The sequence below is a fragment of the Episyrphus balteatus genome, chromosome 4, assembly GCF_945859705.1.
Source record: "Episyrphus balteatus chromosome 4, idEpiBalt1.1, whole genome shotgun sequence".
Classification (NCBI taxonomy): Eukaryota; Metazoa; Arthropoda; class Insecta; order Diptera; family Syrphidae; genus Episyrphus; species Episyrphus balteatus.
Genome location: NC_079137.1, coordinates 36,958,430 through 36,975,239, shown reverse-complemented (window position 1 = coordinate 36,975,239; position 16,810 = coordinate 36,958,430). Strand labels below are relative to the sequence as shown.

Below are 16,810 nucleotides of genomic sequence, written 5' to 3'. Positions count from 1 at the left end.
AAGTATTTCAGATCGTGATAACTTCGTTGTGTGTTCGTTCTTCTAATCAATCGGTTTAAGTGAATTGACATAGGTATCTACATTGAACAAGTTTCATTTCCCAGATCCTCAAGATTTTCCAGATCAGTAAAAACCTCTTTTTGGCTTTTTTTAAGACAGTTGTAAGGTTTACAGTTCTTCTTTTTATGAAAGCTTTCACGGAATGGTTGGCTTTGAAGCAAAATATTTCCGATTTTGATGCCTCGAGTTCTCGAACTCGTTTAAGAGTGTTGGCATTATTGGTGATAAGAATATGAAGTATCCCTACTAACAATTTTGCTTCTATAATGCTTTACAGAAGCAACAATTGCATCTGTAAAGCTTTATAGAACCAAAATTGTTTGTCGGGATGTTATTATGAACCATCAGAATGCATGTGCTGTCAAAAGCCTCCTGAAACATCAATAAGTATGAGACTGTGACTTATTGGTTGTTGAGGTCTGCCCTCGTAATATCCTCTTTAAAACGAACAACTCTAATACAACAAGGTATTTCAATGCTTTCGAATTTGACCCTCTTCCAGTATTTCCATTCCCAGCTTCAAGTCGTTGGAGATCAAGTGATTCGGGGTTCTTCAAGCTTCTTGTACCATCTGGTTTTGCGTTTTAGATTTTACGGGCTAAAGCGTAAAGGTTCATCGTATAGTATCTTCTTTTTCACATGTTTTCCTTCCTATTGACGAGTGAAATTTCCTCCTCATGCGAGAAGTGAGAGATTCGATAAAATAGGGGTGGGTTTATGAGTGGTCTAGGTTTTCCTCAAAGGAACTTTATTTCTCAATTGCTTTCTCAGCCCATAAAAATGGTGAGCTGGATATCTGCGCTGATGATGAATTTGGCGAAGTGTATCTTGGTCTGGTAAGGTTTAAATAGATTATCAGTAAACGGCTCAAGAGCTTCAAAAGACAAGCCAACTAATCTTTTGCTAGTATGAAGCTTAACTGAAGCAACAATAGTATATGTAAGGCTTTAAAGAAACAAAATTATTAATCAGGTAATGTTCCTATAACTTTCGACAAAGAGTCGATAATCTTTTTTAAACAAAAACATTCAAAAACTAGAAACTACTGGTACCAAAAACTGTTTCAAATGTTTTTTTACACAAGTGGCCGAAAATGTTTGCTACATTTGCAAACAAAACAACAATTTGGTTCGTCAAATGCAGCCCACGCAGTTCTTTCTAGCCTCCTCTTTGTAAACTTGTTTAACCCATAACTAAGCATAACAAAAATTTTGAACTTGATGAGTCAAAAGCCACTATGCATAATTCCTCAAGAACAACCTAAAATACGTTTCTGACCTTGCTAAAGTTTAATTTAAACTAAAAAAGAAAACCTTTTTTTCAATACTTTTACCCACCACTGTTATCACTTCCTTCTTTGAAGGGCTCTCTAGAAGTTCTGCCTTCGATTGTACTTTTTTGTTCTTCTTATATTCTTCATACAATTTGCCTATACTACTATAAGCCTTTTATATGAAACCTCTCCTTGAGTTTGAGTGTCGTGTCATGTCTTAATGCCTTTTTTCCATCATCATCGATACAATACCTAAACTGATGGTGCATATACATACTTTTTTATACAGGAACAACACAGCTCAACTCTATACCAATAGCACCAACAACAACAACAACATCAACAAAAAAAAATATCGAATAAGAAAAAAAAAAAAAATCATAAATAAATAATAACAAATCAACAATACACAACAACGCCGCCGCCGCACCGCCAAGTCTCATAGTATCTCAGTGCCAAGTCAAGTCCTATAACATCGAACGCGCCGCACGTTGTTGTCGTATCAAATCATGTTGTTGTTGTTGTTGGTATTTTTTGTAGTAGTATAGAGAGATACAAGAGATATACCAAACAATCCAACGAATGCGAGTTCCATAGCATTTCGCTTTTGATTTTCATTCAGTTGGATTACTTCACCTGGTGAATAGGTGAGAGAAAGGTTCTGTCATTATATTACGGGCGTCGACGTCGTCGGTTTGATAGTGCTGAATAAAGTTGAATTTTATTAAACCACACTCATTTGTCCTAAAAAATAACAATTAGAGATACACACATTAGATTGTATCTGAATATTTTTTCAATTGTTTTCAAAAAAAAATTGTATCAAAACAGTGTTTTTGGTGAATAAATTTATTTTGGTTCACCGCCCTTAGTTAGTATAGAGCTTATGTAATTTTCAAATCAGGCCTTGAGCTCAAACCAATAAATCGCGTCATCTCAACACACTTTGGTGTCATCTCTCAAGCTCGTCGTCGTTGTTGTTCGGGATGAGACAGACACAAAACTCAATCTTTTTTAATCGCATGACACAAAAGATACATCATCTTTCCATCATCCTAACAAAGTGCTAGATAGAATTTGTAGTCAATGATGTGTGTATCTTCGTATCTGTCACCATTTGAAGATGCAATATATTGTAAGTGAAGATGCAGACGCGGATATATTGTTGTTCGAAATAATTATCCATCACACCATCTTCATAGTTTAGATAGTTTATGTCGCGTGTTAAAAGCGGGTTTCTTCTATTATTTTGTATCGATCCGGTTGTAACTAAAGGATACAAAAATTTTAGTTTTCATGTTTACTATTATGAAATATTTATTTGTGATACACAAAAATAAATAAAAACAAGCAAAATGCATTGTTTGATCGATATGAAAGTGAAATAATTTATGTTTGAGTGTACATATATCAGAAGTGGGATGTAATGATTTGAATTGTTCCTCCAATTTTTGTTTTCTGAGTCTCTCTTTCTAAATTGAGTATTTAATAGCATTAAAAAGTTGTTTAAAGTGATTTTCTATGGTTTCTATTGTCTAATTATATTCTATCAAAGAAATTACATTAATGAGGATACCTATTTGCAATTTTCTTCTATGGATTGAGAAATAAATCGATATCTACATCAATGGTAAGGTTATTTAAATTTTGTACCTACATTGTGATTTTTTTTTTTTTATTTTTATTTTTTACTCCGCAGTCGATTAATTGATTTTTCATTTTTTTTGTTTGTAGGCAAAAGAAAAATTAATTAACAAAAAGAGTATCTTGTATGCAAATAAACCAGATTAATTAGATTGTTTTAGCTAAATCATTATAAAGATAAAGAAAGTCAATGAAATATTGACGTAATTAAAAAAAACACACACTTATTGAAGGTTATCAGAAAAATCAAAATCTTATACCTTACTACTTTGAGTTTTAAAATTGCTTGTATTTTCAACTGAAGGACGCAATTAGTGATAAGATATGTCTTGCACTAGTTGAAATTGGTTATTGTGCCAATATATTTCTTGATAAAGTCCTACATACTTTAAAATTTCTGATAAAAAAGGTTTAAGTGCACGATCTTTTAATTTCGATTGATCCATCATCAATGTTTATTTTTAAGGAAAAAATGAGTAAAGTATAATTTTGAACAAAAAAACAATTAAAGCTAAATAATTATTCTTCTAAGTTTTAATATAGTCTTACTCAAAAAAAAAGTGAGCATAATGATTGGATATTATTGCCAGTCAACGTTTGTTCACCTCTTTGTTACTATTTTTAGGGTTTCGTTAAAACTTTAAATCGTTACCATACCTATAAAAACTCTTTTGTTGGAAAAAACGACAAGTTTTGTAGTCTACGAATCCAAATCCGAAGTCAAAATTTCACTGGCACATCACGTTTTTGAAATATTTGAATATTAACAGGTCAAAAACGTGTTTTTTTCGGTACTTTTGGTGTCGAATTACATAACCGTCAATTTTTTTTTTCAAAAATACTGCAATCTCAAAAATCCATATTTTATCGTCTTTAATATATATATTTTTTTTTTAATTATTGTTTTTTAAAGATATTTGAGGTATCATAAATTTTTATATCTCAAAATCTTAGTGGTTAACGTAACTTATGGTTTTTTGAAGCTGATTTTAAGTAAAATCCACTTTTCGATTCCTGATTTGGATAAAAAAACAAGCAAAATGTTGCTGAAAAATGTATATTTTAGATCAAGCATTAATAATCTTTTTTATCAAAAAAACAAAACCGACTTCCATGGATCAAAATTGGGTTTTATGGTTTTTCTAATAGTTGCTATGGATATAATTGGTTCACTCAGTCCAAAGTTAAGAGGTAACAAACATAAAAAAAAATTTAAAAAAAAAAAAATACAGGCGAATGAATACCTCCTCCTTTTTGGTAAAAAAGAATTTCATTCAAAATTTGTTTTTATTACTTTATAGCGAAAATAGTGATGAGTAGAGCTCAAAATCTGGACGTGGTGGAATAAATCTGTTTTGAATTCATCAAACTCAAGTTAATTTAAATCTCCTTGCTCTCGACTTTTTTTTTATGCTGACCAGTGTTATCAAACAGCTGGAATATTAACCCTTATGAACTGCAACCAAGATCTCTTTTTTTATTCAAAGGCAAGAGAGAACATAATTGTAATGAAAAAAAACCATCCTCTTTGTAGGGTTTTGTTTTTCGATAGGTTTCTAACAATAATTACTTAAATGAGCCTCTCCGGAAACTACCTAAACTTTGCACTCTTGCAAAATTTGGGTTTCCAGTTTGATCTCTTTCCTCATAAAAACGTCTCACACAAAAAAATGCAGATTCGTCAAAAAAATAGTTCTGCAAAAAAGTTCAATGTTAAATTATACTTTCTCCTACTGTAACTTGTTAAAACTTTGTATACGTTTAGATGAGCAAACCTGTGAGTAGCTGTCAAGCTTCTTAAGGTTCTCAGGAATCAATCCAAAAAAACACCTTAAATTTATGTGCAACTGTCTGTTTTGCCCAAGACAATGCTAAAAATTCAAGTTTAAACCAAATTACAAAGATATACAGACATAAAAAGATTCACTTCATTTTATATGGCTATCTACAAGATTATATCTTTAACAATATTCTCAAATTCTTATTTTGCGAGTTAAACTGGCAATCTCGTTTAATTCTCCAAACAAAAGGTAAAATCTATAAATTTTAAAACACATTAATGTCAAAAAATAATGTTATATCAAATTTTAATGATACTTATACAATAAACCAAATTCAAACATTTTTAATGACTTGAAAACAAAAAATCGGTATTTAGATCCGTTATTAAAAAAAAGTTTAGTGCGCAATGCAAATTGCAAGACACAGGAACTTCTTTTTTTTTTAATCCTAAGCAAGTTCTCTAAAAACAGAGTCTTACGTCAATATTAAAGTAAACAATAATAAATGGAATAAAGAATAATACCACACCCAAAAATATCTATCTATTTATTATTTGTCGCATAGATATTTGATATTTAAATAAACATTTGTCCAAAGAAAAAAATATTTTTAAACTTGAATCTATTCACTTCAAGATACAAACAAAAAAATAAATTAAATGAAATAAATTGCAATAAATTTTGACAAAATTGACAAAGAACACTTAGGTAATTCATGTCAGAAACAGTCTTAAACTAATTAATCTTTATTTTTAATTATATTTTCTTAAAAGGGTTGTGGGTTCAATCAAAATATGACGACCATATTGAGAAGTTTTCAACTCAAGGTTTCAACTTAAAATTTGTGATCAAGCACACTTGCTGGATTTTTTGTTTAAATGATTCTAGAATAATTAAAAGAGGTTTGACTGTTACAATATTCAAAAGATTTTTAGTTCCAGAATCCTTAGGACTTAAAAATCCAATTTTGATGATGATACATTTTCTTAAAGCTAAAGCTAAATTTATTTTAAAGGGATTTGTATCCCCTTTTTAAAGTTACTCCTTAACTTAAGCAATCACATAAACTTTTTTGGTTTATAAATCTCTTAAAAAAAATTCTTGTTCAGGTAGTCAAATATTAGATAGGTACACAAAATTTCAAGAATTCACATCTTTGACGGTCAATTTTTAAACAGTTATATAAACGAATTACGCCAGTAACATCAATTCATTAAAACTCCTTTAAACTGAACTGACGAAGAAGATCTGAATTCGAATAGTCGATTTATATGTATTTATCCTACCAGTTTCTGGTAAACTGATCTAGCTGAACTGTGTCGCATTTTCAAGTATTAGATTATTTTCTGTGGGGTCGTTCAGGGGCTTCAGAAAAATTGTAGGTAATTTTTCATCATTCAAGGAACTTTACCTCAGAAAATCGACTTTGTTTATCAATCCATTAAAAAAAAACACAATACCTTAGTGATTAAGTAAGTATCAATTTTTGCTTGGGCAGCTGGATACAATGATTTTCATGGCAGAAAAATTGCTAATGAGGCTTAGAGTTTCTTCAATGCTCGTTCAAAGAAAAGAACCAACGATCTTTTACTTTTTCTTAACGAAACTCAATTGTTATACAAAAAAATACTCTTATACAACGCAAAGACATAGACACAATAGTCTACCGCATAGATTAAGCAACTATTTTGTAATCGATAACTAACTCTTACGGAGCTTAGTACAAAGATCGTTTGATGCTAATTTGTTTATCTTAATTCTTAACCTTGCAATTCTAACTTTAAATTTGAATTGCTGTTTTTTTTTAATTTTGGTTTTGCAATTAAAATTAGTTTTGATGATTATTTGCCAAAACAAGACTCAAGACCATACGAAAAAAAAAATCATGAATCATTGACAAGATGATTTCAAGAACAAACTATTGATTATGTCATTCTTAAATATCAAAGCTAAAAAAGTTACTTGTTTTCTTGTGATTCATCTATTAGAAGCAAACCGGAATTTGTTTATATTTTTTTTTTCTTGCCATCTTCTAATGAATTTAATTAATTAGTAAAAATAAACATACAACGAAAAATCACAAGATACAATGTACATTGTACAGTATATAAAAAGCTTTTCAATTGCTTGTCTTTTTTTAAAGAAACTTTATCAATTTTTTTTTAGTACAAACCAAAACGTGCGGGTTTGTATTGTTTCGAAATGTTTCTCCTATAAATGGATTGTTTACATCATTTTGGGAGTCACATTTATAATCAATTTATTAAAAAAAAAAAAAAATATATTCTCAATAAATGATCATTGAACGTTATTGTGTCATAAAAATAAAATCGTCGAAGTCTATTATGCGTTGTCAGTTCTTTGTTACAAGAAAAAAAAATTAAATAGAAACCAAAGTGGCACACGAGTAGGAGTCTTAAATGTATGGTTTACATTTATTTGCACGATTTAAGCAAAAAAACTAAGCACCAAAGTATGAAAGAATTTTGTACGTACAGGTAGCTAGTTTCTTAATTGAAACTTGAGTTAAAAGTATTGTAGGCGAACTTAATTTAAAACTTCAAAACAACAATCACGATAAAGTTGGTCGAACTTACATAAATGGAGTTTCAAGAGTTGACAGATGGGAGTTATTTGTTAAATTAAATACTAAAAAAAATCGAAAAGTGTTCTTGGAATCAAATAATGATGGTGATATTAGACGTGATAATGTTGACCTTCAGTTAAAAAAAAAACATTTAAAAGTGCATAAAATTCTTTTATTAACTTTGAATAACTTTGAAAAAGAAAAACAAATATTTCAAATATTTTGTTTGGTTGCATAGGAGTAGTTTCGTCTTTTTGCTGAGTCCATTCTGCTTGCTAAGATCTAGCTTTGATCCTTGTGGTACTCCGGCTTTGATGTGTCTCAGTCCTGACCTTTCATTGTAAACCTGTATAAAAAGTGGCGATTTGTAAGAAATTTTTTGTTTATCTTAACCAAAAATTTCCGACGATTTTCTTAAAATAAAAAATGAAATCCCCATAAATTTTTTTCGAAAACCATTACTAACGGTACCTGCCATAAAACTATTATTTTTTTAGTTTTGAATTCCTTGCAAATGACTTTTTTAATTTCAATGAATTTTCTTATGCAAAAGCATTTCTAAAGTTTAAATGCAAATAAAAAAAAAAATGTTGTATTTTGTATTTTTGTATTATTTTTATTTTTTAACAATCAAATTTTCAAAAATGGGACATTAATTTTTATTGTTTGATATTTTACTTTTATGTGTTGGCTGATGATTAATATAATTTCTACAAAATGGCATCCTTAATGTATTTGAAATGTTTTTTTTTTTTTCAAAAATTATTTTTAAAAAATAGGTTTTTAAACAGAGGCTCTGATGATTTTGAAAATAGTTTTTCTAAAAATGCATTTTAAATAATACTCTTAAGGAAGACTACGTTTTAGCATATGTATATGAATTAAAATAGAAGATAATCATTTTTATCAAAAAACAAAACCGACTTCCATGGATCAAAACAGGGCTTTGTGGTTTTTCTAATAGTAGGCTATAACTGAACTATATTGAAATGGGACCACACTGCAGCCACCAGCTTTCCAATACAAAAAGAATTATCAAAATTGGTTCACTCAGTTCAAAGTTATGCGGTAACAAATATAAACATAAAATAAAATGCACGACTGGGTCGCACAAACTTGCTCTTCGATTTCAAGTTGCTTAAATTTTTAAGACTTTTTATATGGAAATTTTTTATACATATATAAAATCAAAAAAAGTTAAAAAAAAACATAAAATTCATTTTTTTTTTAATTAAAACAAAATCTGAAATCCAATTCCCCACCAAAACAAGTATGCAGTTTTATTTGATATATTAAGGTGTATTTTTAGAAAAAAATTTTCAAAATCGTTAGAGCCGTTTTTAAAAAAAAAAACTAATTTTTTATAAATATATTTTTGGAAAAAAAGTTTTAAAATAAAGTTTGTCAGTATGTAGAAATCACTGATCAATATCTAAAAACAAAATTTCAAAAAAATTCATCGTCCCGTTTTCGAAAATTTGATTTTTCAAAAAAAAAAAAAAAATTCAAAATTTTTTTAAAAATTCAGAAATTATTGTTTTCAAAATTTTATTTTTGGCTTATAATTATATAAATGCTTCTTTACAAAAAGTTTCGTTGAAATCGAATAAGCAGATTCGGAGTAAATCGGATTTAAAAAAAACGGTTCTATGGCAGGTACCGTTAATAATGATTTTCAAAATAAATTTTTTGTATTTAAAGATAGAACTTCTTTTAGAACTTACATTTAAATTTTTTTAACAAAATCGTTGGAGCTGTTTTCGAGATATTTCAATTTTACTAAAATCGGAATATGACAAGTACCGTTATTTTTGGTCCAAAAAAAGTTTCATTATTATTTACCACTGTTTGAGCTGACAAATTTAAATTTCCATAACATGTAACAATTCAAAAAAGTATCAATTCAACTCATTAACTCGTAGAAATAATTGTTGAAATCAGGTAGCCTGAAAGAAAGATAAGAAAATTGGGATTCCCTAATAATTAGGATTCCCTAAAATAATTATTATTTGCCTTTCCGTTTACCACAATGTCCATTAGGGTGGAGTGAAACTGCACTTTTTTTTCTTTTTTTTTTTTCTTCTTCTACATACCAGGGACGGGTGCCATTAGTCATCAAAAAAGAGCATACCAAATCTCAGCCCGATCAAAAAATATCTTGAGGGTTCACAACGCCCTTTAAAATTTACATGCTTGTTGGAAGTAATGTACTGCGAGCAATTTTCAAAAGAGATGGAGCAATGTGCCAAAAAGTTAGAGCGTGTAGGTTCGGTCGAGACAAGAAAAAAATCGTATGGGAGGAGGGTCTATTCAACTTCGTTTAGCGGGGAGGGGCAATTTAAAAAAGAAATTATTTAATTTGAAACAAAAAAATATTAAAAATCAACGGTTATACTTACAATAACGTGCTTTACCTTTTTGTAAAGCCAAAAACCTCGTCTTTTACAAAAATGTTTAATATAGCCATTTTCTGGCCCAGTTTTCGAAAAATTAATTTTCGAAATCAAAATTTTGAAAAAAAAAATTTCAAACTAATTTTTTTCAAAATTTTATGTATATAAGTACTACTTAAGTTTTTAACATTCGATGCTGTTATTTGTTTTCAAGGAAAAACAGAAAACCGAATCCAAAAACATCTTGTCATTTTCGAGAAATTAACAAAAAACCAAAACTATTTTTGTCTAAGAAATTTCTTTATTTTTTGTTTTTACGTGGCTGGATCATGGGGGTTGGGAGTGCTCGCCGCCCATGGATTCTTGTAGTAAGGGCCTTAAGTCAATAAAATCGCAATTTTTTAATGAAAATTGAACAATAAATAATAATGTACATGTTTTTCGAATCAAAAAAACTGAGTAAAACTGTAAAAACTCAAAAAACTCCATAAATTAACCTCTATGGTGTTTTCATTTTTTTCAAGTGACTTGTGAACCCTCTAAAACTTCTTTGATCGATCTGAAACTTTTTTGCCGTTATTTAAGTTCCAAATGGCACCCATCCTGGCTATGTAGAACAAAAAATAAGACAACTTTTTTTTTCACTCCACCCTAATGTCCATGTCTGCTTAAAATCTCAAGTTCAATTTGTTTATGAATTCAAAACATGCCCTATGGTACTTCCGAACAAATTAACCCTAAATAAACTATTAATAAATATTTTCGTTATTTCTACATACTTTTCAGACTCTTTAATTAACAGAATTTGTTTACCATCCAACTAGATAAAAACGTGACACCCAAGCCCTACTCAAATATATAAAAACAAATATAATTGTCTACAGTCGTATACATATTGAATTTATTTCAAATTAAAATATGCTAATAAACTCACCCACTTCACCTGCCATAGTCTTAAATCCTATTTAAAGGTGTCAAGAGAACTCTCCTCTCTCCCACATTTTTCACACAAAAATTGCGTGTCAAATTTTAATTCACCTTGATACACACTATAGCATTTTTTTTGCTGTTAGCAGAGTGTATTTTAGCACTTAATACCCTCTTATGCGATTCTGAATAGATTACAAACATTCTCACATGAACATATGAGATAAATTCTGCGTGTGATAATCCCTGTAATATATTTCAAATACGACGACAACGACAATGAAACGACGCACAACGTCGTCTTCTAACGAGACTTTGAGCCATCAAATTTCCTCAGAAACACGTTGTTTTCTTATCTCATCGGCCTTCAGGTTATTAAAGTGTCAGAGAGAGAGTATAGAAAAAAAATCTCATAAATTTGAACCGATAACTGATAATAGCTTTCTCAAAACCAAACAATTCCTTAAATAGGCATTTAAACTGTTATCATCAGTGCCAACAGCTAATCATGTCATTGTATCGTGTGTATATATTTCGTCAAAATGTCAATATTATGATTGCATGCGAGCAATAAGAAATAATATATTGAATGTTTATCAACACAAACACATATAAAAGCAACAAAGGTAGACTGATAATTTGTAGATACTTTTTTAAAGTCGGGAAATCACAAAATGTGTTAGGTGCGATAATACTGAAATTATTTGTATCGCAAGAACAACGTTTTGCTCTTCAACGAAAAGAAAGTAAACAAACAGAGGGTAGTTGTTGAGGGTTTTTCTTTTGCAATAATTTGTGAAATGAAGCGAAATTACGGAGAAAAAAAATCCCTTTATTGACAGACAACTTATACCACATCGATACATAACAATGTCAAATTGAGGGCTTTTGAGTAAATTTCCGATATGACATTCCGTAATTGATTTGGTTATGAAAGAAACTTATTCAGAAATTCATTCGCACGCAAAAAATAAACAAAACAAAAAAGTTGGAAAAGAAAAAGGTATTTCCTCTTATGTTTGTGTGTGTATTTGTATATTCATTATAATGGTAATAAAAATAAGGGTGTGTGTTTTTTTGCGTCTTGAATTCGACGACAAAGAAAAAAGGGTTGGTAAGAGGATTAGACGATTTGTTATTATTTAATTAAATGATATCATGATACAAATTTGAATACAAAAAACTTTTTTCATCATTAATTGAGATATGTCATTTTGTAAATGTAAACATATTAATAAAGCAGGTTTAGGTTATCGAAATTCTAGGGACTTTCGTAGTCTTGTGAAACTGAACACCATTTTTTTTAATATTCCCTGTTTTTTTTGAACAGTTATAAGATAACTATGCTTGTAAATTGGTTTCACAATACTAACTTGTTTTATGAAAAAATTCAATTTCAAGAATGAGGAAGGTAGGTCTTTTAATTGAGAAATCATCTTTGAGTGTTATAAAATAGGTGTGTTTTAGTGAAATTTATAGCTAACACATAATGATTACGTTGTATTGACTTTTCGATTAACATTTTCAAAGCATCAATTTTTTTTCGAACAGTTCATCTGCTTTTTGATGTGAATTGCTGTTGAAAAAAATTAAATGAAAGATTTAACTCAACTTCAAAAAAAATCAAAACAAAATTTCAAATTGGATTTTTTATATTATTTTTGAATTAAATTAATTAATTAATTAAGTTTAAAAGTATTTAAAAATATTTTAGTTAACGAATCCATTCATTTCCAGCATATAACGTTACGGCAGTAGCTTACTTTGCGGGTTTTTGTGAATTAACAATGAAAGTAGATATTTCTGGAATTAGGAAAATAGTTCATATATGTTTTGAAATGGTTTTCCACGAAGCCTTTTCCGACTGTCGTTCTTCATAAATAATGTTGTGTTCTAGAAGAATATAACAACTTTTCCTATTCTCCGTGCAAAATAATAGAAAACCTAATTACACTGGTTTACAGCCAAAATGAACACACAATCCCACTATTTTTTTCTTACGTACTTTGACGTACAGGGACCCGGAAATCAATTTTTAAAAAAATTACTATGGATACGTTTTCGAGTTATGAATTTTAAAAATTTTTGGTCTTTGTTTTTCCCAGCATACTTAGTATTCGAGCTATATCTAGAGTGATAAACGACTAATCTGAACAGAGAAGGCAGCGCCTGAAAGCTGTGTAAATAAACAAGAAACACTAGAACAACTTTTCTGGGTCACTCCAGATATTTAAGTGCTATGTATTAAAACATTTTTAAAACATCGATTTTATTTAAAGGAATTTTTTTGCAAAAAAAAAACTTTATTACTGAAAGAAAAAATCAAAATCTTTCGAATCCTTATAGTTTAAAATGTTTCATGTGTAGTACACTTTCTGGCAAAGATAAAAAGAAAATTTTCTTCAAAATCTATGGATAAATTATAAAGATATTGTAAAAAAACTTAAGAAAACCTATTAAAAAAAAAGAGAAAAAAAACTAAATTTTTGATGTTTTTACTAAATGGTCTATTGTTATCCTTTGAGCATATATAGATATTGAACATGTAGAGGAGAAAAGTTTTCTGGGCTCAAATCTATACGAAAAGTATAACGGCACTTGGAGTCCAAATTTTTTTTATTTTTTCTAAACTAGTATTATTATAAACTTTATGTATTTTACTTTCAAATGCAACTGCATCATCAGGCCACACAACCTGTTAAAATTAACTTTTAAAATTTTGCCATTTAGTGATGATCTCAGAGTTAAATACCTCCAAAATAAACCGGTTTTTAATTTGATACTCCATTAACAACACCTACAAATTTATATAAATAAAAACATACTTCAACGATCACTGTGGCGTATGAGTAACATTTTTTTCATATTTCTTTTTTTTTTTTTTTTCTTTAAAAATTCTTGATAGTTAAGAAAATATTTCCTTTTGCTATAAACAAAGCACATGACTTTAGCGGAGTTCTTTCTTCTTTGGAAGGAGACATAAAAGTGTAGAAGAGAATCATCGATATCACTTCATAAAGTAGAGCTCTAACGTGCTTAGGTTTTTTCAAATCATTTTTTTATGGACACTTTTTTGTTTGTGCACAGCATTCTATCAAATTTTCGTAATGTGCCGAATTTTATATAACTTTTTTTTTGAGTTGAGATAATTAAAATTAGTAAACTTTTAGATTTTAAGAATGGTGAAATGATAGGTTTACTCTAATTTGAGCCATTTCTATAAGTCTTTCTCGTTGTTTTAAACAAAAGCACGCTAAATATAAAGAGTTAAGAGAAAAACCATAAAAAATCATTTTTTTAATACATAGTTGTAAGGAATTCTTAGTTTTTTTTCCGAAGAAATGGTTGTCTATTGTCTTTTATGAACGGAACATAATAATACCATCATTTCCACTGCAAAAATGTGAAACATTTCACGCCCGTTTATTCCTTTACAATATTTCAACATTTTTCAAATCGATACATCAAACGATATCACGGAAATTATTTTGTCTCCTAATACCTATTCACCAAATGTCAAAACATGACAATTTGAGAAAATGATCATATTCCTAAATCATAACCTTCTCAACTATGCTCAATATACAAAAAAAAGTACAAACATTAATCAAATTATTACAAATCATACTTCCTGAACAATTTTCCATTTTTATATGCTTATGCGGTTCCAGTTACACTTACAGGCCGTTCAACCTAAACACTGTCTGTGTCTAATGTATGCTTTCCTCCACATATACTCACTGTGTAATTATAACCCACATCCATATCATCGTTAGTATGTCGTTATATTGTGTCACACCCAAGAGTGTGAGTTTTGCTTTTTGCACCAAATTTAGCAGTACTGCATCCGTTCCACAAACGTGATATTTTCAATCAATGAAATGAAAGGCAAAGCGTGCCAATCTATCAAGAAATACAAATCCGTAACTTAAGCTATCTATCTATGATAAATTATTATCAAAGCTATATAACAAAAAAAAAAAAAAAAAACAACAACAATTGAAATAAGTTATGAGCTCAATTCATATCTTATTCTGCACACACAACAGTCACACACCTCATTATTTTTTTTTCATTATTTATTTATTTTGCAATCGAGAAACATCACAACAACGATAGTAATTATACAAACCGCCAACAACAATAATGTCAAGTTGTTAATCATTATTTGTTTGCTGTTGTTGTTATTTTCTTGTAGAAAAGACTTACATCAAGGTCATTTGTATCAAAAGTATCTCTAGATATTTAAACGTAGACAAAGAAACAATCTACTTCAAACAAAAACCCACTCTTCGTTTACGTTCATTAAAATTAAAACAAAAACCAACAACAATAATGGAAAAAATGAAAAAAAGTTGAAGTGTCTAATTGCATTTTAGTGCAAAACAACTCTCTATATCTATCACTTGCAACCATATCGATACGATACACAACTAAATACCCAGCAAACGAAGAACCCAATTCCCACGCGCAAAAATTCAATTTATGACACTATAGCTCTACAACACACGTTTACGATCTTGGGTGCTAGTTTTTATTTCTTTTTAACAGTCAAACCTGAGTATAACTGAATTCGTACAACAAAATACATTGGAGTCTAAAATTGCTCAAAGTGTTTATTTTTTTTTTACAATTATTAAAAAGGACTTAGAGGAGTCACGGCCCGAAATTAGTTGTACAAAAAAAAAAACTACATCACCTTTTATTCTGTAACACTCTAAAACTTTCAATGCATAAAATGCAAAACTAAATACGGAACTCTTTTCTTGTCATTGAAAAGTTCTAGTATTTAATAAAATTTAATTAAATCTGTTGTAATAAGTAACTTTTAACTACACATTTAAATGAAAAGGTAGGTCCACTGTGGTGTATACGTAACTTTTTTCTTCAATAGAAAAATGTTTTTTATAAAATTTCTATCGCTCAACAATTATTCGAAAGAATTGATTTTTGTTGGAACATTTCTGATCTTAAAAATAATATTTATAAAACAGATCACAGAGAACTTAACATGTTAACTATCATTATACTTGAATTTTTACTTTTACTGGTGATAAAAAACAAAACAATAAAAGCTGCTATAACGATGATAAAGTTGTTCTCAAAAACCGTACTAAGGATTTTAACTCAACGATTTTGATTAAAATTTTTCAGAACAGTTTCACTGACCTTAATATGTATTAAAACAAAAATTTTCAACAAAACATACGTTTTTGATTTTTTTGATTTAAGTGTGAAGAAGATTCTCGTCAATTATTCCGGTATTGCATAGTTAATTAATTTTTTCGAAAACTTGTGTTTAAAATTTATATTTCCAAAACTATTCTTTGAAAGAATTTCATTTCAAAATGTTAAGCTATTTAGAAAGGTAGCACGTATTTGTTTAATGTTTTTTGATATTTTTACCCAAACGAAAAAAAAACTGTGTATTGTGTCGCAAGGTTACTTAAATAGGCCACCTACACACTTAAACCGTTAATGAGGTCCGAATTATTAAAAATTTAAAAATTTAAAGGCAAAAACTTTATTCTTAAATTAACCGCCAAACATCAAAAATAGCGAACGTTCCTTGAAATGTTAGAGGTCACTTCAAAATGACTTAAGGAATCTATAAATAGTATCAATTTGAAGTACTTAAATAAATAAAATATGTTCTTGTTTCGTCATTCAAGGACCAATTTCTATAAAACAAAATATTGTCAGAAATACCTTAACAATTACTGTTTTTTTCTTTAGTTTTTTTTATCGATTTCCAAAAAGGAGGAGGTATTCACTTCGTGTGTATTTTTTACTTGTTCCATAGGGCAAGTATTGGTTTCGTGTCGAAAAAAAAATTTAGGTTTTAATCAAAACCAACATTACGATGATGGAGAATTCCATCTGTACACATTTCCACAGCTTAAACGGGTGGATGGTTTTTCTTCAAATTTGGTACAGATGATTTTTATGGAATTCTGAAAGTAGTTTTTTTTTTTGGTTTTTTTTTATATCTCGTTTAGAACGTTTACCTCCCATACAAAAAAATACGATATTACGAATTTCTCGAAAACGGCTCTAACGATTTTGATTAAACTTTGTATACGTAATATTTAAAGCAGTGGCAATAAAACTGCATTTTTATTTTTTCTCAAAAAAGTCAAATAAT

At 29.0% G+C, this 16,810-nt stretch overlaps 1 protein-coding gene and 1 long non-coding RNA gene across 4 annotated transcripts in view; one reads left to right on the top strand and one right to left on the bottom strand.

Moving 5' to 3' along the window:
• Nucleotides 1-16,810, top strand: part of LOC129919851 (putative mediator of RNA polymerase II transcription subunit 26) — a 157,246-nt gene that overhangs the window by 92,118 nt on the left and 48,318 nt on the right. The window contains exon 1 of one of the 3 annotated variants that reach the window (XM_056000938.1): nucleotides 1,934-2,963. The exons of the other annotated variants lie outside the window; for them this stretch is intronic. The gene's annotated coding sequence lies outside the window, so the exon portion shown is untranslated. Of the gene's footprint in view, nucleotides 1-1,933; nucleotides 2,964-16,810 lie in introns of those variants that run through there. 3 annotated transcript variants of the gene reach the window in all.
• On the bottom strand, nucleotides 7,496-11,285 carry LOC129919853 (uncharacterized). The gene is made up of 2 exons (XR_008773125.1): nucleotides 9,070-11,285; nucleotides 7,496-7,691 (listed from the first exon to the last, which is right to left on the bottom strand). It is a non-coding gene; the product is annotated as an uncharacterized LOC129919853 (long non-coding RNA).